This window comes from Balaenoptera musculus, chromosome 15 (genome assembly GCF_009873245.2).
Source record: "Balaenoptera musculus isolate JJ_BM4_2016_0621 chromosome 15, mBalMus1.pri.v3, whole genome shotgun sequence".
In the NCBI taxonomy this organism is placed as follows: Eukaryota; Metazoa; Chordata; class Mammalia; order Artiodactyla; family Balaenopteridae; genus Balaenoptera; species Balaenoptera musculus.
The window spans coordinates 70436713-70463191 of NC_045799.1; the positions used below are offsets into that span (position 1 = coordinate 70436713).

The following is a 26479-nucleotide window of genomic DNA, read 5'->3' on the forward strand; positions in this document are numbered from 1 at the left end:
GCCAGGCTGTTAAACCAGATCAAAAACTTGTCAAATTGAATAATTAATAAAATCTAGCTATATGACATAGCAGTTACTTCTAAAACATAAGAATGCCAAAAAATTTACAGTAAAAGCATAGGAATATACACTCTGTGAACTAACCAAAAGAGAGCTGGTGTGGCTATATTAATATGACACAAAATAGACTTTAAGGCAGAAAGCATTACTAGAGATAAGGATGGTCCCCATAAAATGATAAAAAGGTTCAGTTCCAAAGAAGCCATAACAATTTTAAATATTTAAGCACATAATAACAGAACCTCAAAACAGTTAACAGACCTACGAAAATAAACATACAAATCCATAACCATAGTGGGAGATTCTAACATATCCCTCTCCATCATTGATAAATGAACAAAAAAATGTGTGTATAGAGAAGATTTGTAAAACACAACAAAAAGCTTAATGTGATGGACATGCATAAAACATTGTACTCAACAGCCACAGAATACACAATCTTCAAGCATACCTGGAACAGTTTTGCAAATTGCCGCATATGGGTCAGAAAGTAAGTCTTAGCAAACTGTAAAAGACTGGTCTCATACAGAACATGTTCTCTGACTGCAATGCAATAAAGGTGGGAACCAGAAACAGAAAGAAAAGTAGAAAAACTGTTTAAAATTTAAGAAACACACTCCTAAATAATCCTTTATCAAAGATGAATTGTTAATGGAAATCAGAAAATATTTTGCACTGAAAATAAAATATGACACATAGAAATTGGTGGGAGGCAACTAAAACAGTAGAGAGAAATTAATAGCCTTAAATGTTTATATATATATATTTTTTGGGAGGGGGGTGTGAAAATTAGTGAGTTAGACATTCATCTGAAGAAGCTATAAAAATAATAACAGCAAACTAAATCCAAGAACGTTAAAGAAAGAAAATAATAAAGACCAGAAATTAATGAAATAGAAAATAAGTGCATATCTGAAAAGATCAATAAAACCAAAATTATTCTTTGAAAACACTTAATAAAAGTGACAAACCTCTGACAAGATTTTCCAAGAGAGAGAAAACTTATAAATAAATAATATTTGGAATGAAAAAGGGAAACTAATTGCAGACACAAACATTTTAAAAAGATATTATAGACAACTTAAAATAATCTGTATTTTAAATGTGTACAAAGTCATAGGAAATTCATTCAAAACTGACTAAAGATAATTTAAAAACCTACACAATTTCATAACCATTAAAGACATTTTATGGGAAATTTATCTTCCCACAAAGAACACTTCAGGTCCCAATGGATTTATCAAGAAATCCTACCAAACATTCTAGAAACAAATCATTTCAAATGTTACATAAACTATCCCAGAGCCAGAAAAAGAACAAACCATCCCCAAAGCATCTGATGAGGCTGACATAAGTTGGGCACTGAAACCTAACAAAGACTTCAAAAGAAGGTAAAATGAAAATCCATTATCTTTCATGAACATAGCAAAATGTTAACACACCGAATCTAGCAATGTAAAAAGGACGATATATTGTGTGGTTTATCCCAGCAATGGTTAAACATCTGAAAGTCCATCAAATGTCATATGTCATAAAAAAAAAAGAAATTGAGTTATTTGCAGTGAGGTGGATGGACCTAGAGTCTATCATACAGAGTGAAGTAAGTCAGAAAGAGAAAAACAAATACCGTATGCTAACACATATATATGGAATCTAAAAAACAAACAAAAAAAATGGTCATGAAGAAACCTAGGGGCAAGACGGGAATAAAGACGCAGACCTACTAGAGAATGGACTTGAGGACACGGGGAGGGGGAAGGGTAAGCTGGGACGAAGTGAGAGAGTGGCATGGACATATATACACTACCAAATGTAAAACAGATAGCTAGTGGGAAGCAGCCGCATAGCACAGGGAGATCAGCTCGGTGCTTTGTGACCACCTAGATGGGTGAGATGGGGAGGGTGGGAGGGAGGGAGACGCAAGAGGGAGGGGATATGGGGATATATGTATATGTATAACTGATTCACTTTGTTATAAAGCAGAAACTAACCATTGTAAAGCAATTACACTCCAATAAAGATGTTTAAAAAAAAAATGTCATATGTCAATAATATCTCAATAAAGCTGCGGCAGGAGAGAAAAACCAATCAGTGTGAGCCACCACATTAATAGAAAGGAGAAAAAGCATACAATCATTTTAATAGATGCAGAAAATATAGTTGATAAAATTCAACATTTGTTCATACTAAAAACTCTTTAACAAACTTGGAATAGAAGGAAACTTCTACAAAAACCCACAGCACACATAACACTTAAGGATGAAATGTTCAAAGCAATCACTTTAAGATCCAAATTGATCCAATGCAATTGAATCAATACAATTCCAATCAAAATCCTCACAGGCTTTGTGTACATGTCTGTGTGTGATTTGACAAGATGGTTCTAAAATTTACATAGAAAATGTAAAGGCAAAGCAGCAAAGACATTGTTAGAGAAGATAAAGGCAGGAGGACTTGTCCTACCAGGTACCACGACTTATTATACAGGTAGAGTAATGAATAAAGGGTGATAATGGTACAGAAATAGACAAATAAGGCCAATGGAACAGAACAGACAACTAAGAAATAGAAATGTATACATATATGGATACTTGATATGTTGAAGAAATGGAACTCCAGATCAAAGCAGACTTTTCAATGAAAGGTGCCAGAACAACCCATTATTCATATGTGAAAAAAAATAAAATAGACCCTTACTTCACATTATGCACAAAACTCAATTCTTGAGGATTAAGGTCATAAGAAAGGAAACACAATAAAACTTTTAGACAACAATATAGGAGTATATCTTTATGACCCAAAGGTAGGGAAAGCAGAATTTCTTTAAAAGATATGAAAAGTACAAACCATAAAAGAATATACTGATAAATCCGATTTTGTTAAAATTAAGATCCTCTGTTCATCAAAAATACAGAAAGTGGGGGAGAGAGAGACAGAGACAGAGAGAGACAGAGAGACAAAAGACAAGCTCAAACTGGAAGGTATCTGAAACACATTTAAGCCACACACAAAAGATTCAGACTATATAAAGAAATCTTACAAATCAGTAAGGGGAAGGCAATGTAAGAGAAAAATGAGCAAGAGAAAATTTATGAAGAGAACGCACAAATGACTAATAAATACATAAAGAAATGTTCAATGTCATCAGGCAAATGAGTATTAAAACCATAGTGATTATGTCTTACCTGTCACCAGAAAGGCATAAATTCTTAAGAATGGCTGAGGCTGAAACTTTCATCCACTGCTGGTAGAGTATAAGCCCTTATAACCACTTCAGACATTGATTTGATATCACTAAAAATCTGATATCCCCAGAAATCTACTATTAGGTATATACCTTACAGAAACTTCCACATTCACCCCAGGAAGTATGTTTATGAAGCATGATGTAATAGCAAAAATCTGGCAACAGTATAAGTGCCAATCAACTGAAGAACACCTACATAAAAACTTTATAATCATACCATGGAATTCAAAACAGCAATGAAGTAGAGCTACTCATAGTAACATGGATGCATCTCATAAATGTAATGTTATGTGCAAAAATCAAGTCACACAAAATATATATTCGGATCCCATTTATATAAAATCTAAAAACTAGCAAAACCGTACACTGCATTCATGAGAGATACATAGATACTAAAAAGTACAAGGAAAAACAAGGGAATGATAACACAATATTTAGGGCAGTAGTTATCTTTAGGGAGGGAAGAAAAGGATTCAGTGGAGGCTTTGAGGATATGACAATGTACTATTTCTTAACTTGGTGGTGTGTGGATGGGTGTTCACTGTGCTTTTGTTCTTCAAACTTATATCACACATTTTTATAGGTGGGTAACTTATCTTAATAAAAAAAAAAAGAAAATTATATAAGTATGTTAAGGAACAGCCAAAATAAATGTTAATAAGAAGGAGGTATAGAACAGTATACAATGCTATAATTTGGGGAAAAGGGGTGGGAAAATGAGGATGAAAGATTCATATAGGCTTGTTTATGCAGAGAAGTCAGTTGTCTCTATGAAAGGAGGGTGTATCACCATTCAAATAATTTAAAAATAGAAATGTTTGTGGAATAAGCAAATCTCAAACATAACTGTCTGTGCCAAGTGCTAGACACAGTATTAATGTTTCACATTCACAGTCTCATTTCATCCTCCCCAGAGCCTTATGAGGAAAGCATTACTGACCCCATTTTACAGATGAGGAAACTGAGGCTGAGAGGGCACAAGGCGACACAGCGTTAGTAATGGAGACAGGGAAGTGACCATACAAAAAGCAGGGTGAGGAACTGTGGCAGCCTCAGTCCGAATTAGTGAGAAATATGAGTGAACGATAAAATTATGATCCAGGTCCCTTATCTGCAATTCTCAAATCTCGAAAGTTCTCAAAACTAATCTTCTAAGTTTGAAAACCTGATCTGACCTAAGGTGAGACTATTTATGGTTGATGTTTACCCCCTTCGCGTAAATACGCACATATTTAGCTGTGAGAAAAGTAATGTATTTGATCACAAGACATTGCCCCAGACCCCGTTGAAGATACGACAGAACATATAATATATGCTCCATATTACCTTTCGAAAATCCGAGAAATTCGGGATTCTGAACACATCCAGCCTCAGGGCTTTAAAATAAGGGGCTGTGGATATGTACAAAGTAAGAAGTTCTGTACCCAAAATAGAGGGGAAGCACAGAGGCCGGCGAGACTAAGAGGGTGGTCAGTGAAGGCCCTATTTTACGTATTCAGTTTAGACAGAATTTTGTATTTTGCTTTTTCAACTAATATTATGATTTAAAGTATTTTTTCACCTAATATTACGTTTTTAAAATGTCTGTCTGCGTGTGATGGACTAGCTTCCGGTCTACCTAGCTCTGCCGCCCCTCTCGGGGCCTCAGTTTCCCCATCAGGAATTGAGAAGCCCCAGCCCCCGGGCCCCGGAGCCACACTGCGGCACAGCACGCGGACCGACCCCCGGGGCCTGACCCCCACCGGCCGTCCGCCCCTCGCCTTCCTGAGCGGCCCTCTTCCTTCCCTGTCAGCCTCGCGCCCCCGCGCCCCCATTACCCACCGCAGCGCCCAAGCGCAGCCCACACTGCCGGCGGCGAAGGCAAAAAGGCGGGCTCGGCCCCTCCCTCGGGGCGGGGCGAACGCGGACGCGGCGCTCCCACTGGTGATTGTAGCAGATTTGTCCCTCCCACCGGGTGACTCACTTCCTGTTCTCCAGCCCGCGCCGTTGCCTTGGAGTCGCGGGATCCGTCAGTTAGGGCGGGAGTTAGCGCATCTAAGCGGCTCTCGGTACCTTATGGGAAAGGGCTTCCGCTTCTCGTTCTCCGCCTCCCGCTCCGCAGTGGTACCGCGCGGCCCAAGAGGGGGAAGAGCAAGAGTGCAGTGTGCCCTCCTCAATGGGCGCGATTCCCATTCCCAGGACAAGTTAGTGCCCTGTCCCGGGCCTCAGTTTTCCCATCTGTAGAACTTACAGTGTGGCCTCATGGTCAAGAAAGAGGCCTCTGTTGTCTCATAGCGCGCGCTAGAATCCTGACTCTGTCGATTACTAGTTGCCAGATCTCGGGCAAGTCACGGAGCTGCACTGAGCCTCAGGTTCTTCTTCTGTCTAGTAGGGATAATAATAGTCCCTATGAAATAGTGTGTTTGTGAGGTTTTAAGAGATAACGGCACATGGAAGTGCTAATTAAATGTTAGCTACTGTCCTACCTGGGCACTGTTGTGAGAAGTAAATGAAGTTATTAACAGAGGTGAACAGACTGTTTTGCGTCTCCAGGGCACTCATTTTACAAACGTTTGTATTCCAGTCCCTGCTCTGAGAGCTGGTCGTGCAGTCTAGGAGGGGCAACAGGTAACAGGTAACTAATTATAGACCAGTAGAAAGTGCAAGTGTCTATCCCTGTGATGATATCTTCAAGTCCCTACTTGGCCGGTTACCACTCCTGTGGTCTTGGACAACTTCTCAATCTCTCTGGTCCTCAGTTTTCTCATCTACTGCGGGAGGAAACCAGCAGAGTACTGTGGTTAAAAACTTGAGCTCTGGAGCTGGACTGTCTGGATTTGAAACCTGGTTCTTAAACTCAAAATCTCTGAGACCCAGGGCAAAGTACTGAAGCTCTCTGCCTCAGTTTGCTCCCTCTATAAAGCAGGATAATAATAGCACTTTGTTGATAGGATTGTTGTGAAGATTGAATGAGTTAATACATGCAAACCACTCAGAGGTGTGTCTGGCACATAGTAAATCCTCAATAAATGTGAACTTCCATTACTAATAAAGTACCTTATAAATTGTCCTAGGGGCAGTCGAATAAGAAAAGAACAGCCCTAATGAGACCATCCATGTTTTATTTACTCTGCACAGTTTTGGCAAACTTTCAATTCATAATCTATATTTAAAGTTGAGGCATTTCACGTAAAACCCTAGGGTATCTGACAGCTCTTGAAAAATGGGGCAATGTAGTGACAGTCAGCCAGCATTCTCCCATGGCAGTGCTTGTTCGGAGCTTGGTAGAGACTACACCCCTTCGTAATGAATTGTGTGCTTTCCTGGTGTGTGTGGAGAAATAAAAACTGAGGACCATGAGTAGAAAACGCTGGGGACATTTCAGGATCAAAGGGACAAGAAAGAAGGTAGAAAGACAAGAAAGAGATTCAAGACAGAGTGGTATCAGGGGCAAAATAGGTAGGAGAGAGTTTTGAGAAGCAGGGAGTGGTCGGGATCTTCAGCGCTCTGGAGAGGGCAAGAAAGATGTGACCCGAGTTTAGAGTCTGATGGCCAGTTAGAGCCCATAGAGAGGGGAAGAAGCTAGGCTGGCCTCCAATAGGAGTGGATGCAGGGAAGCTGAGGTCGGGGGTGCTGACTACTTTTGGGAAGGATGGTTTGGGAAGGGGAGACACAGGAGCAGAGGGAAAAAGTAGAATAAAAACAGGGGAGACAAGAGAGGATGGAGTCAAGGACATACGGAGACAGGATTACTTTTACCCTAAGGAGGAAGAGAGACACTCTGAAACAGAAGGAAAGGAAGTGAAAATGTTTAAATAAAGGCTCACCCCTGATGTATTCTATTTTCTCCATAAATTAGCAAACTATCATTCTGCTGAATAAAGGGGCTGGGGAGATGCTAGGGGACTTGAGGGGAGTCAAAAGGTTTGGAACAGAGGCCGAAGGGAATGCAAAAGTGAGGTTCCAGCAAAGGTTGAAACCTTAAATGTGTAGACAGGACAGTCGCTTACCCGATTCCCCTCCCCACACACACACACACAATCTCCCGTTCATGTGTCAGGGGCCTCAGAGCAAAAGCTCAGTGTGGATTCATCCTGGGGTGGGTCTTGGTTGGGCATATGCCACTGACTCTAGAAGGCAAAGCAACTGGAGAGCATTGGTGGGAGGGCCTTTGAAGTGATCCACCATGATGGGCAGGCAGAAGGAGGGAGGAGGGAAAGTGCTGAGAAATTGACATGGAGGGTACTGCAACCAGAGACCTCAGTGAGGCAGGTTGGGTTCAGGAGGAGCAAGTAGTGAGTAAGGATTAGCGTTCATGATGAGGGAGTGAGTAACCCACCACTGGGTGACTGTCCTGTCTCAGCATAACTCCATCCTCAGAAGACAGCCCATTCTATGGCTGACTCATTGAGTATCTAATAGGACCTTTGTGTTGTCAGGCATTGGACTGTCTGCTACAGGACAACTCTGACAGTTCAAGCATTGCTTCTGAAAGTTGACCCTAAAAGGTACAAGAGCTACATGTCTGTAAATGTGTTGTATCAAAGGGAGGTGACTGAGGGCTTGGCTAAAGAGGAAGGTTGGGGCCAAATCATAGGCTAAGGCAGTGGGTCTTTAACCCGAGGACCACAGAAGCTATCAGAGAGGAAGTGATGAGAACAGTTTTGTATTTTAGACAAAGAACATTAGCACACCTGTTCGTGTCAAACACAGTTGAAACATTTATAGAAATTGACTATGCACTGGCCCACAAAGGAAGCTTAAATTCCAAAGAATCTACAGACTGTATTCACAAACCGCAACAAAGTAAAATTAAAAATCAAAAACAAAAAGAGAGCCAAAAAGAAACCTATTCAACTCACAAGAATACACCTTAAATTAGTAACTGCAGTTGCTTCTCAGGAGGGGATCAGCAAGACAAAGTGATTTGTTTTTTATCACGTGCATCTTTTACTTATGAAAAGTAAAATTGAAAATTATCAGCATACATTTGAGTTTTATTTCTTAAGCTGGGTATTAATTATTTTTAAATATCTTTTTGTATTTTGAAAGATTTTATAATACATTTTTAAAGGAAAAACAACAGGGACTTCCCTGGTGGCTAAGAATCCGCCTGCCAGGGCTTCCCTGGTGGCGCAGTGGTTGAGAATCTGCCTGCCAATGCAGGGGACATGGGTTCGAGCCCTGGTCCGGAAGATCACACATGCTGCAGAGCAACTAAGCCCATGCGCCACAACTACTGAGCCTGCACTCTAGAGCCCACGAGCCACAACTACTGAGCCTGCGTGCCACAACTACTGAAGCCCATGCGCCTAGAGCCCGTGCTCCGCAACAAGAGAAGCCACCGCAATGAGAAGCCCGCACACCGCAATGAAGAGTAGCCCCCTCTCTCTTCAACTAGAGAAAGCCTGCGCGCAGCAATGAAGACCCAATGCAGCCAAAAATTTAAATTAATTAATTAATTTTTAAAAAAGAAAGAAAAAGAACATACATTTGGTAACTGAAGAATACACAAGGCTTGAAAAGAAAACCAATAAAAAAATTATAAAATATTTAGAAATGAATGACAATAAAAGCCTGACATAAAACTTGTGAGACATAAAACTTGTGGGATCTAACTAAAACAACAATTAGAGGAGGGATTTATAGCTTTAAGGGTACTTATTACAAAGAAAGAAAACAAAATTTAAGTGTTGCATTTAAGAGGTAGAAAAATAAAAACCAAAGAGACAACAAAAGGGAAAGCAATTCTTTAAAAGCAAAATGAAGTTGATTATGGAAACCAAAACCCGATGTTCTGTTAAAGACAAATAAAATAGACAAACTCCTAATAAGACTGATCAAGAAAATGATACACATAGGCAATGTTATAAATGGCAGAGGAGACACCAGATAGAGTAAAAATGTTAGAAAACATCAGAGAACACAATGAACAACTTTATGCCAATACATTTGAAAACCTAGATAAAAGGGGTAATTTTTGACAAAAATACAAATTACAAAACTTGGTCCAAAAAGAAGAGAAGTAGATGAACAATCATCAATGAACTTGAAAAGGTAGTATAGAAGACTGGCTCCAACTGCCAAAATGCCTAGACCGAAATAGTTTTACTGGAGTGATACACAAAAAATGAGAAAAACAAAAAACAGAACAAAACTGTATTACACAAACTGCCCTGGAATGTGAACAAGATAGAGTAGTCGATCCAACACATTCTATGAGGCTAGTCTAAACTTGATACCAAAATGAGAACAGCAGAGTTAAAGAAAATGTCAGCTCCATCTATATTACAAACATGGTTGCAAAAACTGAGTCTCCCAGTGTATCTTCCAGAAGAGGAAATTCAAATGGCTGCAAAATGTGTAGAAAGATGTTCAACCTTATTATTACTTGGAAATAAAAACAAAGAGATACCGATTTTCCCCCATAAGAATGACAAAACGTTGCCAAGGGTGAGAGGAGACCAGTATTCTGGTACGTATATGGTGGAGTTGTAAATATTATAGCTGCTCTGGAGAGCAATTTGGTGTTACTGAAATAGAAAAAGCTCATCTATCAGCTCCACTTCTAGGAAATTAACTGGAGAAAACTTCCCTTGTGCTCTTGAGGAGGTTTGCTGCCACAGTGTTGGCAATAGAGGGAAAAGAAGAAAACATCTTTAATAGGGAAATGAAAAAGCAAAATATTCACGTGCAATAGATAATTGTGTAACATTAAAAAGGATGAATTGACTCACAAGTATTTGCGCGGATGAATCTTAAAAGCATAGAATGGAGTGGGAAAAAAGCAAGATACAAAAGGATGCAACAGGATTACCATTTATGCAAAATTGATGAAATGCATAACGGGAATAGTTTATATTTCCAATAGATAAATATATGCATATAAAAGTATTTTCTTTTTAAGGATTGGAAATATTGTCACAAAACTGTAACTAGAGGGCCTCTAGGAAGGGGGAAGGGGTGTGGGATGAGGTAGAAAATAAAGAAGTCTTGAGGTTTATCTGTAATATGATAATCTTAAAATAGTAAAACCACATATTCATATAGAGTTTGTATAATTTTCCAAACATCCCCTTTAAAAAAGGGGATAGAGGTAAATGTGCCAAAATCTTAACAGTGGTTAATGTTGGATGGTGGGAAAATGGATGACTGTCATTTTTTTCTCTTTCACTTTTCTGTATTTATTTTTAATTTCTAATAGGAAGAGTGAAAATAAGAAAAAGAATGAAAACCACATTTTAATTTTTTAAAGTACATGGCAATAAATGGAGAAGAAAGTAGAAAGGTTAAACCCTTTTCATTTTTTCATGACAGTCCTCTTTAGCATCTATTACTCACATAATTTGGGGATTCATTACATTTGAAGTTTGATCCGGTGGAGGAAATGGGTATGAATTTGTGGAGCAGAAAGGGAAAGTGATTCCCCTCTACTCATCCCTTATCTTAGAAGGATGGAGACAGCCCCCAAAGGTCAGCTTTAAAAACGATCCCTATTTAGAGTCCAACAGTGGACTGAGAAATGTGCATGCTGCAGGGCAGTGTAGACTGTTCAGTCTTCATAAAGGGCAATTTGGCTGTGCCCATGACGAGCCTAGACATATCATGTTCTTTGACCTCATAAGTCCACTTCTAGAAATCTGAGGACATAATCAAAGACTCACACAAAGGTTAATGTACAAAGAAGTACATCAGAGCCTTAATTCCATCAGAGGAAAATGGCAACAATTTAAATGTCTCCATATAATTAAAAAGGAGAATGGTTGGCATAAGTTAAAATTCTGCAGAACATTATGCAGCCTGAAAATCATGTTTTCAAAGAATACTTGAGGTCAGAAAAAAACCATAATGCAGAATATTTTCAGAGAAAGAGAAAACTAGAGAACTAGAAGAATATATACTAAAATATTATCGATGGATATCCCTCATTGGGGGGATTACAGGTAAATTTTCTTTCATGTCACTTTCTTATATTTTCCAACTTTTCTCGAAAAGCATGTCTTATATTCATGAGAAATATTATTTTTCAAAATAGAGTCTGTGATCATGAAGATTTTAGATATAATGAAATTGAAATATAAAAATTGGGATATAGTTACAGCCATATTTATCTAGCATCATCCAAGATTTGTTATACAGAAAGGAATTTTCCATACAACTAGATTATCCCTTTACACACTAACATTTTAAAAGTTTTCTATTTTCTGTATTAATAATTCTAAAATACTTATCTGCTGTTTTAAGCCAATAATGACTTTTCTTGATGAGTACAGGGAGGTCTTTGAGGACAATTACTACTTCTAGGGCTTCTTGCCTTTGCATGAAATACCCCAAGTTTGTAACTGTAGCATCAGCTTTTTACAGTATTTCCATCTTCTTCCCTCTGTCAAGCTACCAGCAGTCCTAATCTCTTCTTGTAACTGCCTTCTTTTAACGTCCCCTGGCCTGAGCAAATAAATGTTGGAAAAGTGGCAAATAATAATAATAAAGCTAAATATTAGTAAAATGAACACATTTAGAATTAGATACACCGGGGCTTCCCTGGTGGCGCAGTGGTTGAGAGTCTGCCTGCCGGTGCAGGGGACACGGGTTCGAGCCCTGGTCTGGGAGGATCCCGCGTGCCGCGGAGCGGCTGGGCCCGTGAGCCACAATTGCTGAGCCTGCGCGTCTGGAGCCTGTGCTCCGCAGCAAGAGAGGCCGCGATGGTGAGAGGCCCGCGCACCGCGATGAAGAGTGGTCCCCACTTGCCGCAGCTGGAGAGAGCTCTCGCACAGAGGCTAAGACCCGACACAGTCATAAATAAATAAATAAATAAATAAATAAATAAAAGAACGTGAATTTCTTAAAAAAAAAAAAAAAAAAAAGAATTAGATACACCTATTTTCTCAGGCCTCTGTTTTGCCTGTGTCTGTGCTCTCAACTATTTTCTAAAGAGTGAAATTACGAGAGAAGTGATTTTCAGATAAGATTCAAGGTCATAGTGATTTCCTAACTGACTTAAAAAGAAAACTTATCAAAGGTTGAATTCAGGGCAAGCTGATCAAAACTCCAAATTCAGTGTGGTCTCAAGTAGGCCTTTTAAGAGCTCTTGAATTGCAGTGACGGTTCTGATCACATAAGGAACATTCTACATTTGCTCTTCCAAGGTGGTCCATGAACTAGCGCGTCAGCATCACCTGGGAGCTTGTGGGACATCTCACAGGATGAGTCTGAGGCCCCACCCTGACCTACTGGAGCAGAATCTGCATTTTAACAAGATCCCCAGCTGAATCGCAAGCACGTCAAAGTTGGAGCAGGACTGATTTAGAAAACACTTAAATTTATTCACACGTCCCATGGCGCATGCTCTTACAGGTTATTCCACCAAAAGCATTTTCTCTCTCTTCTCTCTCTCTTTCTCACTGGGAACAGGTTGTAAATCATTTTCACTTTACATGTGTTTCTTTTAAAAGGAAGGAAAGTGGAGAATTCCTTCTTCTCCATGGTTCTTCCTCATGGGTTCAGCAACTTCTTGGGACACTTTTATTCTGATTTGAAAATTATTAATTCCTTTGGGAATGATAGATAAATATTTCCAAATTGCTGCTTCTCTCTTTGTCCACAGTACAATGTTAAACATCAGGATTGGGGAAGGGGTGGGATGGGGAGATGAAAAACTAAAAACCCTACATATAGTATCTGTCATGAATTAAGAGCTTAGTGAATATTATTTTTGTTCTGATGTTTCAAAAGTATTTTGTTCTTTAGCATTTAATAAATTTTTGAAGTTATGAATCAATTATAATATGATTGAAAACATATACATACATATATATTGCCACCATCATCACAAAAATAGAGGTAAAATCATATTTTTAATCTCTTAATTAAAACTCACTTGAAAATACATTTGGAAGCCAAGACTGAAAAGAATGTATCTAGTTGACTCATCACATTTTTCATTTTCATTCAACTTTTGCATTCATCCTAACAAATATTGTTGAGAGCTTTATAAGTGTACGGCAGTGTGGTAGCATGCAAAGATGAAATCTTGGTAGTCCCTAGTCAGGTTGATTAAAAAATATATAGCTGATTAAAAAAATAAGATAGATGCACATTAGTAAGTATAATCAAAGAAGGAACTGCTAAGTGCTGTAGAGTTTATCAGTTAAGCTATTTTAGCCATAAGAAACTGACTCTGGGAACTTAAGCAAAATAAAAAAAATTGTTGTAAGGTTATTGGGTGTATATTACTCAGGATAGGCTAGGCTATGGTGCTGTAACAAACATCCCCCAAATCATTATTTCTAGGTCATGCTACATAGCCCTTGTGTGTCAGCAGAGGTTCTTCTCTGCACTCACTCAGGGCCTCAGATTAACAGAGGCTCCACGATCCTGTAGCCACATCACCTGAAACACGTAGCCTCCTCGGTAATCATGCAGGGGTCTCTAGAGACTAGAGATTTGCACAGGGGTTTTTTACTGCCTCAGCCTGAAAGTGACATGTCATTTCTACTCTACTGTCATCTGTCAGAACTAGTCACAGGGTCTGCCCTAACTGCAAGGGACTGGAAAATGTAAGGGGAAAATGGAATAATTGGTGATCTTACTGTCTCTGCTACAAGTGGGTTCAGAGACTCAAAGAAAAAGCTGAAGAATCAACTCTTGCACTGAACAGGGATGAGAGCAGCTTGGGGGACCCAGCTGGCAGAAGCTATGAGGATGCAGTCAGGCTGCCATCCCTTTGGGGTTTCATGTCACCCATCTCAGGATTTGTACCGGAGGGAGAGAGCAGCTGATTGGCCCCAGTCAGGTTTTATGTCCCACCCAAGGCAGAGATGAGTGGACAACTTGATTGACAGTTTCACCAAAAAGGAAGGAGGGATCATCCGTCCAAACAAAATTGGTGCGCTGTTACAATAGAAAGGGAGGGTGCATGCAGGTGGGCAAAAACACACACCTGCTCCAGAGCTGATCCAAATACCCAAGTATTCAGGGTTGACATAATCGAGAAGGTTTTAAAGAGGTGACATTCAAGATGAGCCTTGAGGATGGGATAAACGTGATGAGGAGGAAACCTAATCTAGGCAAAGTGTGGATGCAGGAGTAGTATCATCTGCAAGAAAGAGGAGACTAGTTGATTCTGACTAGAAGAAGTGAGTTTCAGTTACTTTTTCACCCCATCTTGCCAGCTTGTCTTTGCTCCACTGGCTGTCAGTTCAGGGGACACAAGCGGGTGGGGCCTGGTGGGAATGGCTCACCCTCCAACACGAGTTGGGCGCCTTGGTCTTCTGTGTTGACTGAGATTCTCAGCTCTCCTCCACATGGCCTTTCCTGGGGTTCACTTACACTGCCTCAGGCGCAGTGGTCTCAGTGCGGTTGGATTGCTTATCCGGTGGCTTAGGGCTACTGAGGATGTAACAGTGGAATCTGCTGGGTCGTCCTGACCCAGACTGACATAGCATCAGGCCCTCTGCTATCGAAGAATTAAAGTATTTGACAGGACCTGTGCAGATTCAGAGTGGGAGGGGGCTGCACAAGATTGTGGATCCTGGGAGATAGGCTCCATTGGGGGCCATCTTTGGAGACCAGCTACCATGGAGGACATACCTACTCTTGGCCTTCTTACTCCCAGCCTCCAGCATAAGGTATGTGGTGAGAAGTGGGTAACATTGCAAGAAAGATAAGTGCAGAGTGAGGTTGTCTAGGCATCAAATGTCAGCCTAAAGAGTTTAAACTTCTAAAACATAAATAAGGGAATTCCCTGGCGGTTCAGTGGTTAGGACTCAGCGCTTTCACTGCTGTGGGCCCGGGTTCAATCCCTGGTCGGGGAACTAAGATCCCACAAGCCACATGGCATGGCCAAAAATATTAAATTAAATAAAATAATCATAGCACAGGGAGATCAGCTCGGTGCTTTGTGACCACCTAGAGGGGTGGGATGGGGAGGGTGGGAGGGAGGGAGATGCAAGAGGGAAGAGAAATGGGAACATATTGTATATGTATAACTCATTCACTTTGTTATAAAGCAGAAGCTAACACACTATTGTAAGGCAATTATACTTCAATAAAGATGTTTAAAAAAAATAAATAAATAAATAAAAAATAAAATAAAATAAAATAAAATAATCAAAAATAAAACATAAATGAAAATGATGGTGCTGGCTGGGGAGAGGGGGCGGGGCGAGCAGAGGTCCTTCTCTTCATGGGCCTCTTTCCAGGTTTCCCCTGTATGTCTTATTGGTCAAAACTGAATCATATCACCACCTCTTGGTGCACAGGAGACCAGGAAAGTGAGAATCTGTCAAAGAGGATTAAGACTGCTGTTTCTGGCTTCAGTCAATCATGATTCATTCTTTAGGCATGGGCCATGGCAGCTTGAATGAAGTGAGAGAGAAGAAGGGGTGCTGGGTAGGCTATAATACAGGGGCTACCACCAGCAACAAAAAGCAATTTGTTGCTTTAGTTCACATGAGAGGGAGTTAGGGCCTGGACCAGGGCAGAAGCAGCAGGGAGAGGGAAATAGGGCAGATGTGAAAATGAATCCAGGAGTGGAGTGGGCAGACCATGGTGGCTTACGGCTGTCTTTCATGAGAGAGAAGGGGAAAGAGAGAGACCGACAGACAGGGGGAGGTCAAAGATGGCGACATCATTTCCAGCTTGCTTAGTTGGATGGCGACACCATTAACTGAGGCTGAGAACACAGAAGGAGAAGTAAAGCTGGAGAAAGATGATGAGTTGGTCTTAGGCATGGAGTTTGAGAGGTCTGAGAGATAGCAACAGGGGAAACGCACACAAGATGGGGGTCGTGAAACACTGGGACATGGAGGACAGGCAGGGCCAGATGTAGAGACAGAGAATTATCAACATAGAGCTGTGGTCAAAACCACACTATCAAATTATGTCTCTGTTTATACAAGAATGCACATCTCAATACTCATAGAGCTTCCTTCTGGGAAGAGGGATTGGGAGGGTCAGGGGTGGGGGAGTAGATCCAGGGGAAAACATTCACTGACTTTACATCCTTATGCATCCTTGAAGCTTTGATCACAGGCACGTATCTGATAAGGGAAAAGTAAGTTTGTAAATGAGCTGAACAAGGAGAGTGCTAGAGGAAAAAGAAGAGGACGTGGTGAATGATCCCATTTAGAGGGCAGGATGAAAGGAAAGAGAAAAAGGTGATTAGAGAGTCTGTGTGGAATCTTATAAATCAACACAGGAGAACATTTGAGGAAGAATGGGCAGCTGCAGAGGTGGGGGAGACTGCGTGGGACCTGGAAAAAGAAGGCCTTTGTGTTGAAGCTGCCATTGTTGACCCTAGAAAGTTGTGTAAGTGTGGAGTTGAAATACGGTCACATACACAGAACTGTGGTGACATAAGGAGAGAACACGGCAGCTCAAGAAAGTGCGGGAGACAAGTGCTGCCACAGAAATGATATTTCTTAACTACAGGAGACCTATCACATCCTTAAAATGTATGATCCCACCCCTCCTCAAATATTTTAGCTAGTTTTTGACCTATGGGACTCCCACACCAAGTGTTAGGTGTTGATGAACCTGTACAAGGCACACACCAGTTATTGCTGTAACATCCTGCATCACCATGGGACCGGTAGTTGTTGTGGTGTAAATAGGTTGTGCATTTGTCTTTCCCACGAAATTTTTTCTAGCCACAAAATTAACCAGAAACAAGAGAAACATAACCCCTGTCTCCCCACCGACCCTTTTTCTCAGCAAAAAAGAGACAAAGTTTCCAATACAATAAAATGAATAACGTTCGGAAACTAAGTTAGAAATACTGTCATAACAAGGTGATGATAGGTAATGGTTTCTTTGCCAGCCCATGACAGGCTGACCCCCATGTTACAATTCTGATTATGGGACGCCCCCAGATTAAATGAACAAGGCTGTGTGATCCGATTGAGCACAAACCAAGCCCGAGGAATCTGGATTATTCACTTGTGAGTGATTCCTCCCTTCCTTCTGTATTTTCTTTTGCTGTGCGTTCACCCACTCTCCTATGGACACACTGTAGAACTGCCCATGAGGCCAACACACGTACTAGTGGACCAAGAAGCATTACCCATCTATGACCTCGGTTGGCAGTCAGCTCTTGTGCTAATGTGAATCTGGGTGGGGAAGTGGAGGCTGGAGAGTAGGGGGTGTTCATTGAAAGGCCACTTACCAGGGCCCCAGGAGTCCAGGATTTCCATCCTGGCACTGTCACTTCCTTTCAACAGTTACTGAGCATAAATTTCTGTAATAACATATTCAATGGGGCTTCCCTGGTGGTGCAGTGGTTAAGAATCCGCCTGCCAATGCAGGGGACACGGGTTCGAGCCCTGGTCTGGGAAGATCCCACATGCCGCAGAGCAGCTAAGCCCGTGCACCACAACTACTGAGCCCGCGTGCCACAACTACTGAAGCCCGCGCGCCTAGAGCCCGAGCTCCGCAACAAGAGAAGCCACCGCAGTGAGAAGCCCGCACACCGCAACAAAGAGTAGTCCCCGCTCACTGCAGCTAGAGAAAGCCCGTGCACAGTAACGAAGACCCAACACAGCCAAAAATAAATAAATAAAAAATAAATGTAAAAAACAAAAAAGAAACATATTCAATGGAATACTTTCAGCTGCTAATACCAGAATCCCCAACTCAAAGTAGCCCTCATAATAAGGACATTTCAGATCCAATCTAACAAAGTGTTCTAAGATAGGAAGTTCCAAGGTTGGGGCAGCAACTCAACAATGTCATGGGGCTTCCCTGGTGGCGCAGTGGTTAAGAATCCGCCTGCCAATGCAGGGGAGACGGGTTCAATTCCTGGTCTGGGAAGATCCCACATGCCATGGAGCAACTAAGCCCATGAGCCACAACTACTGAGCCTGCGCTCTAGAGCCCGCGAGCCACAACTACTGAAGCCCCCGCACCTAGAGCCCATGCCCCGCAACAAGAGAAGCCACTGCAATGAGAAGCCCATGCACCGCAACCAAGAGTAGCCCCAGCTCACCGCAAATAGAGAAAGCCCATGCACAGCAACGAAGACCCAACTCAGCCAAAAATAAATAAATAAATAAATAAATAAATTTTTTAAAAAACGTCATCAAGGCCCCTGACCCTTGCATCTTTCTGCTCTGACATTTTCAGCATGTTGACTTTTATCCTTACCTCTGCCCTCATGGTCACAAGATGGCTGCCACAGCTCCAAGCATCACCTCTCTCTATGATAGTGTCCAAGGTCTCTATCTCTCTGTCTATTTATCAGAGAGGAAAATCTTTCCCAGAAGCCTCTTGCACACTTTTGTTCAAGTCCTGTTGCCCAAGATTGGGGCACAGGCGCCTGCCCCAGCTGCAAGCAAGTCTGGGAAGATGAGTACTTTGCACTTTCAGTCTCTAATGTGGAAAAAAAGAAGCTGGGAATGACTGTTGGGTAGGCAACCAAACATCCACAACAAGTAACAATAATAAGAATAACAAGTAATAATAGCAGGTAATATTAATTGAGTTATTGGTACACGACAGGCACTGTTCTAAGGAATTAATATGCATTACCTTTGTTCATACCAACCAAACTACTATGAGATTGGTCCCATTTTACTGAGGCTCAGAGAAGTTTAAAAAACTTGCCTCAGTGGCACAATTAGAAAGCCCACTCTTGAACATTTGGAGACCAAGGTCAGTGAGACTGTTCTTGACCTCAGAAGACTCACAGTTCAGAGGAATGTCCAGGCCAGGAAATAAATCACTGTAACGTGGTGAGGTAGGTGCTGATAGATGTGTAACAGTTAGTAAGAAACTGTCTGGCCTCGGTATCCCTTGCCCCCTCCCCTAGGCAAGCAAGACCATGCTGTGTTTCCAGTGAAAACTCCCAGGGAAGAAGGGAACAGAGGGAAGAGCTTGGGGGAGATGGGCAGAAGCAGCGAGTTCCTCAAACTGGGAGGCGGGGGTGCGGGCATTTTGGGATTGTGTGACAATGCCATGCTGCCTCATGGTGCCCAGGGAGGTGACAGGATCCCAGTTTGAATGACTACATGATGCTATGAGGGGAAGCTTCACCCAGCCACTGCCAGACACTCGTGCCCCAGCTGGGAGGGACCTGGGAGGACACCCACCTTCCAGGGCCTGGCAGGATTGGACAATAGCCTCTCTGTGGTGCCTTTTGTAGATCAGAGCCCAGAGGGTTCTCTGTAAGTGTCTACACTGCATACATGCCTCCACCCTCTGTCTCAACCTGGAGGCTGGGAGAGTCTAAGCAACTACTTAGAGTAATTTGTTATACTCTGGGGCATGAGGTCTTGGCAGCAGACAACTTTATTTGGAACAACAAATTCCTGTGGCGTTTTGTTCATCCAAAGAGAGAGCCAGCTTTACTTTACAGCTGCACGCGCAGATAGATGGAAATGCCAAAAAAGGAATCACTGCCTCTGCTGTAGGAGAAGGAATCCAGAAAAATCGCCACAGAAGAGGTGCAGGGTACTGAAGGACAAATAGGAGTTTCACCAGGGGAACAAGAGAGGGAAAAAATTCTATGCAAAGGCAAAGAGGTATGAAAGGCATTGCTCCTCTTTGGGACTGTGAATATTCTGAGCGTTGGGCAAATGGCGCAGAGCTCAGGTGATGACTCTGAGAAAGAAGACACCAGGGTTTTATCTTGAGCTCCAAGACCATGGGTAGGTAAGCCCAGCTCTTAAAATTGCAGAAATGACTTTGAATGAGGGTTTCCAAACTTGCACTTTTAAGTAGAAGAACATTTTTTTTTATGCATGAACCCCTCTACAAGTTGAAATTAACTGTAACTCCAATATCAAAATCAGATATAATAGAGATACATTTTTCCTTGACCACAACTGTCTTGAAGTTAGGAAACATGATTTTACTAATAAATTAAATTAAGCCTGACCCTGTATGCCCAGTGACGAGGCTGGTGAGAAAGCTAATCTCTGTCAGAATGGGAGAACTTTTTCCCATCCAGAGTCGAGTGCAAATCCAAGGTCCGATCCAGTCCAGATGGTGGATGAGAGCCTTGTGGTTTTCACCCACACAGATGACTTCGAGAACGCTGACTGCCTTCTGTTGCCACCTCAAGCTGGCTCTCTGATGCAGGAGACAGGATTCTGTCCATGGTCCAGCTTCCCTGGGGACAGCAGGCAGCCATTTCCCTCTGAGCTGAGCACAGGCTCCAGCTACTGCCCAGGACCTCCAACTGGCCCTGGTCCCAGAGTGGAGAACCCACCCAGCTCTGCTCACTTCTGGAGGCCCCAATCTCCCCAGGCTCTCTCAGGCTAAACTCTAAGTACCTTAACCTGGTCTGCAGCAGTGTTTTTCAAACTGCAGGTCACGACCCATCAGTAGCTTATAAAATCAATTTAGTGGGTCATGACTTCTAATGCTTTAATTATTACATTTATTACTTAAGATATGAAGGGTGAAATGACTCACTATTTTTTATGTAATTAATTGTTTGTTTTGGTCATGCGTACATTTATTTATTTTTATCAATCGCTTAATATCTTTTTGATGTTTTTGCCAAACATCTGATTCTGAACTTATTCAAACATACCAAGAAGATATGAATACACATATTCCCACCATCTAGATTCTACCTTTAATATATATTTTTAAAAATTTTAGATTAAGGTATTATTTACTTAGAGTAAGATTCACCTACTTTAGTGCACAGTTCTGTGAGTTTTGACAGATACAGTCAAGCAGCTACTACCACAATCACGATTCAGAGCAGTGCCTTCAATCCCAAAAATTCTCCCCTGCCCCTTTGCAGTGACCCAGCTTCCCATCGCGTCCCTGGCAATCACTGGTCTAGTTTTTCTCCCTCGAGTCTGTCATATAAACAGAGTCATACAGTAGGTAGCATTTTCAGTCTGGCTTCTTTCATAACACATAGTGCTTTGGAGATTTTTCCAGAGTGTTGTGTGTACCAGAAGATTCTTCCTTTTTATTGTTGAATAGCATTCCATCATATGCATGTACTGAGGTTCATTTATTCATTCACCAGCTGGGGGACATCTAGTTTTTGGCAGTTACGAATAAAGTCACTGTAAACATTTGCAGGCAGATTGCTGTGTGAACCTGAGTTTTCATTTCTCCAGGATAAATACCTCAGAGTGGAAAAGTGGGTCGTATAGTAGAACATGTTTTACTTTATAAGAAACTGCCCAGCTGTTTTCCAAATGACTATATCATTTTGCATTCCCACCAGAAGGTGTGAGAATTCCTGTTATTTCAATCCTCACTATCACTTGGAATTGCGATATATTAAAAAAATTTTTAATATAAAAATATGAGCCATTCTAGTATGTGTGTTGAGGTATCTCATTGTGATTTTCGTTTCTAAATCCCTAATGACATGATGCTGAGCATCTTTTCACATGTTTATTTGCTATATGTCTATATTTATTGGTAAAATGTCTGTTCAAGTCTTTTGCCCATTTTTAAGAATTGAGTTGTTTTTTATTGCATTTTAGAGTTCTTTATATTATAGATACAAGTCCTTTATTAGATACATAGTTTGCAAATATTTTCTTACCATCTGTGGCTTGCCTCTTTATTTCCTTAGTAGTATCTTTTGAAGAGCAGAAGTGTTTAATTTTGGTGAAGTGCAATTTATCAATTGTTTCATTTTTGTCTACATTAACATTTTTAAACAGCTTTATTGAGATAAAATCCATAAACCATACAATTCAGCCATTTAAAGTGTATAATTTAATCGCTTTACTATATTCACAGATTTGTGCAAACCATCACCACAGTCAATTTTAGAACCTTTTCATTACCCCAAGAAGAAACCCTGCACTCCTTAACCATCAGTCTCCTGCTGTCTCATCCCCACCTCCAACCCTGGGCAACATAATCTACTTTCTGGATCTTTAGATTTGTCTATTATGGATCTTCCGTATATACTAAATAGAATCACACAACATGTGACCCTTCACAGATGGCTTCTTTCACTTGGCACAATGTTTTCAAGGTTTATCCATGTTGTAGCTTGTAACAGTACTTCATTTCTTTTTATTCCCAAATAATATTCCCTCGTATGAATATGGCACATTTTATTTATCCACTCTTAGTGGATGAACATTTGTGTTGTTTCCACCTTTTGGGGATTATGCATAATGCCATTGTGTGCAAGTTTTTGTTGTTGTTTACATATTCTAGATACAAGTCTCTTATCGGATATATGATTTTCAAAAATTTTCTTCAATTCTGGGGATTATCTTTTCACTTTCTTAATGATGTCCTTTAAAGCCCCAAAGCTTTTAAATTTGATGATGTCAAATTTACTTATTCTTTTTTCTTTTGTTGATTCTGTTTTTTGTGTCATAGCTCAGAAATCATTGCCTAATCCAAGGTCAGGAAAATTTACATCCATGTATTCTTCTAAGAGTTTTATAGTTTAACTCTTCCATTTAGGTCTTAGATCCATTTTGAGTTAATTTTTGCATATGATGTGAGGTAAGGATCCAACTTCATTCTTTTGTTTTTTGGGTTTTTTAAAAAATATTTATTTATTTGTTTGTTTGTTTGTTTGTTTGTTTAGGCTGCACTGGGTCTCAGCTGCAGCACTCGGGATCCCTGTCACGGCATGCAGGATCCCTCAGTTGAGTCATGCGGACTTCTTAGTTGCGGCATGCAGAGTCTTTAGTTGTGGCATTCGGACTCTTTTTAGTTGCGGCATGCGAACTCCCAGTCACAGCATGCATGTGGGATCCAGCTCCCCGACCAGGGACCTAACCCAGGCCTCCCACGTTGGGAGAGTGGAGCCTCACGCGCTGGACCATCAGGGAAGTCTCCAACTTCATTCTTTTGCAGGTAAATATCCAGTTATTCCAGCACCATTTATTGAAAAGGCTGGCCTTTCCTCGTTGAATTGTCTTGACATGTGTTAACAGTTTTTTATATTTGCTTTATCACATATCTGTAAATCTTTCCATTCCTCTATCCATCCACCAATCTATTTTATTTTTTGATGCATTTCAAAAAGTGAGTTGCCGACACCAGAATACTTTCTCCTAACGCTTCAGCATGCATATCATCAACTACAGTTCACTACTTGCCCACAATTTTTTTCCTTTTGTTATAAAATGTACATACAATGAAATACACAAATCTTAAGTGTACCACTTGATGAGTTTTGACAAATGCATTCACCTGTGCAATGCAAATTCCTTATCAAGATATAGAACACCAATACCACCCCGGAAAGTTCCCTCCCATGCATTTATTTTTATGTATTTATTTTTGACAAATGCATGTGTCCATGTAAGCACCACCCTAATCAAGATGCAGAATATTTTCATCTCCTAAGAAAGCTCTCTTTCACTTCTTTGCTTTTAATCTTGCCCCACCCCATCTGCAGCCCAGACAGCCACTGACCTAATTTATACCACTGTAGATTAGATTATTTGTGTCTGTTACAGAATTGCATATAAATGAAATCATACGATGTGCACTATTTTGTGATAAGCTTATTTCACCCCTGACCAATATTTGAAAAACAAAATAGAACAGAATACAACATATCAGAATGAATGGCAAGTTGCAGTGCGAAATATTGCTTTGTTGATCTTTGTTTCACACATGCATGCACACACGTGTGCATGTGCATGTGTGTGTGTGATTGTACCGGGCCAGAATAGAAAATGCATTTCTTACTGTGGGTTGTAATCAAAAAGATTTAAAAGCTACAATTCTCCTGGACCAGAACGCTGTGTTTCTTTTCTACCTGTCTTGTCACTCTCCCTGTCCCCTCAGCTTTTTTGATCTCATATCAATTACCCCAGTAATTGGTCTCCTCTTAATACCTTTGCAAATTCTGTTTCTTCCCCTGGGTCACTCTCCCCACCTCGTCCCACTCACGCTCAAACTGGAGAACGCCTCCTCATCCATCAGATGTTCCAAGTTTGGCCCTTCTTCCAGAAAACTTCTGTTTTCATGCTTCCCTCTCAGGACTGGTATAACATTGTACCCTAATTACTTGGTCATGCTTTCCTCCAGCTGATCATGAGCTCCTTGGGGACAGGGACCATGTCTTATTCACCTTTGCAGTCCCTAGCTCCCAGGATGTGATGACATATAATAGGCATCAATAAATATTCACTGAATGAATGAATAAACCCCAGGGTTCTGGGTGACAGGGTTTTAAATAAACCAGCCTGGTTTTTCCGAAGGCCCCATTCCTGCATATTTTATTGTCCTGTATATCTCTGATTTCTTAACCATCATTTTTTATAACCTCCTTCAATCGCCCTGAGACTTTAGCCTTTCAACTTTCTTCTCTCCATGCCCCATACTAGTCCTTTCATCCTTGTAAATTCCTTCCGGACATGCTGAGGCAAACAACTGTCTTTATGAAGATGACATCATAGCCTTATCTTTGTGGCCTTTGTCCCAGAATGGCCCCACATCTTCCAAAGTAACGCTAATTCTGTGACTGTGGATATGGGAGCAGGTGTGTAGGGTGTGAATGCACATGTGCATGGAGAGATGGTCATAGTCAGGAGAGTCATTGGCTCATTTTGGTCTGGGTCTTACCCTCAAGGCAAAGAAGCCCACAGATATACCTCCCAGATAGAATCCCAGAGAGGAAGTATAGCAGAGTGGTCAAGGGAACAGGCTATGGAGTAGGAGAGATATTGGGTATTGTGCATTTTTACCACTTGCTAGCTGTGAGATCTTGGGAAAGTTACTTAATCTCTCTGAGCTTCAACATCTTCATCTATAAAATGGGAATGCACAGTGTTGTTTGAAGATTAAATGGGACAATTGATTATATGGCACTGGGCACATGGCAAGTTTCCAAGAAATGGAAATGAGTCCAGTCTGGAAAAATGACATTTCCCAAGAGGTATGTCTGAGTGTCCGAAGGAGAAGAGAAAAGACCCAGCCAGAGGTAAGCTGAGTTAAAGACCAAAGACACAGATGGCACTAAAGGACCAGCAAAAGATGTCACTAAGGACAAACAGCACTGATTGTGCAGATGCTGCAAGAACACCCAGGAGTAAAGTCTGGAACCAGGAGGCCACTCCGTTTAGGAAATGTACTCTAGGAAGGCAGGGCACATGTTGGCTTGTCCCTTGTTCGAAGAATCTGGTGCTCCACTGACTCCTTCTTGCAAAACAGCTGGAGGGCAGGAGTGGGGTGCCACCCTACTGACAGCTTTGCCATGGCACATTCCTGCTCCCTTCCACTGGAGACTAACCACTACAAATATTTCCGCACACAGGTTGAGCACTCGGTTCAGCACAGCAAATGTTAAGAATGGAAAGCTAACAAACTGGCTTGAGGAAAAAACCAAAATGTCCAGGGTAAGATCTTGCTAGCTTCAGGCACGGCTGGATCCAGGAGTTCTGACAGTTTCATTGGGACCTAATTTCACTCTCTCGTTCTCCATCTCTTGACTGCTTTCTGTGGGTGTCCATAAACAGAAAAGCCCTCTCTTGGTGGTTATAAGATGGCATCCAACAACAATGAAGTTAAAATCCCATACCTTCCACACTCAGCTCCAGTGCAAAAGGGTATAAGTGCTCTTGTCCCAGCAGTCCCACAAAAAGTCTTGAGGTTCACCCTGATTGGACTAGCTTAGGGTACTTAGGTCACATGCTTGCCCTGCCAAGCTTTGTGGCCCTGTGGCCACGTGGCCAGTGGAATAGCCTGGGCCACGCATTCCAACCCTAGGCTGGGCATGGAGCCCATGCAGGTTTATGGATGGAAAGTTGGGGGAGGGGAGTAGATCCCCAGAGATTTAAAACAGGGCTTGACTATGGAGGTTCCTTAAAAAACTAAAAATAGAACTACCATGTGACCCAGCAATCCCACTACTGGGCATATACCCTGAGAAAATCATAATTCAAAAAGAGTCATGTACTACAATGTTCATTGCAGCTCTATTTACAATAGCCAGGACATGGAAGAAACATAAGTGTCCATCGACAGATGAGTGGATAAAGAAAATGTGGCGCATGTATACAATGGAATATTACTCAGCCATAAAAATAAACTAAATTGATTTATTTGTAGTGAGGTGGATGGACCTAGAGACTGTCATACAGAGTGAAGTAAGTCAGAAAGAGAAATGCTAACACATATATATGGAATGCTATATATGCTAACACATATATATGGAATGCTATATATGCTAACACATATATATGGAATCTATGCTAACACATATATATGGAATGCTATATATGCTAACACATATAT

General features: G+C 41.2%; 1 protein-coding gene across 3 annotated transcripts in view; it reads right to left on the reverse strand.

Moving 5' to 3' along the window:
- NSMCE1 (NSE1 homolog, SMC5-SMC6 complex component) overlaps positions 1-5199 on the reverse strand; it is a 34822-nt gene extending 29623 nt beyond the window's left edge. The window contains exon 1 of one of the 3 annotated variants that reach the window (XM_036825172.1): positions 5129-5199. The gene's annotated coding sequence lies outside the window, so the exon portion shown is untranslated. Of the gene's footprint in view, positions 1-3245; positions 3265-4633; positions 4654-5128 lie in introns of those variants that run through there. The other 2 variants (XM_036825173.1, XM_036825174.1) reach the window with 2 other exon arrangements.
- Positions 5200-26479: the final 21280 nt, after the last annotated feature.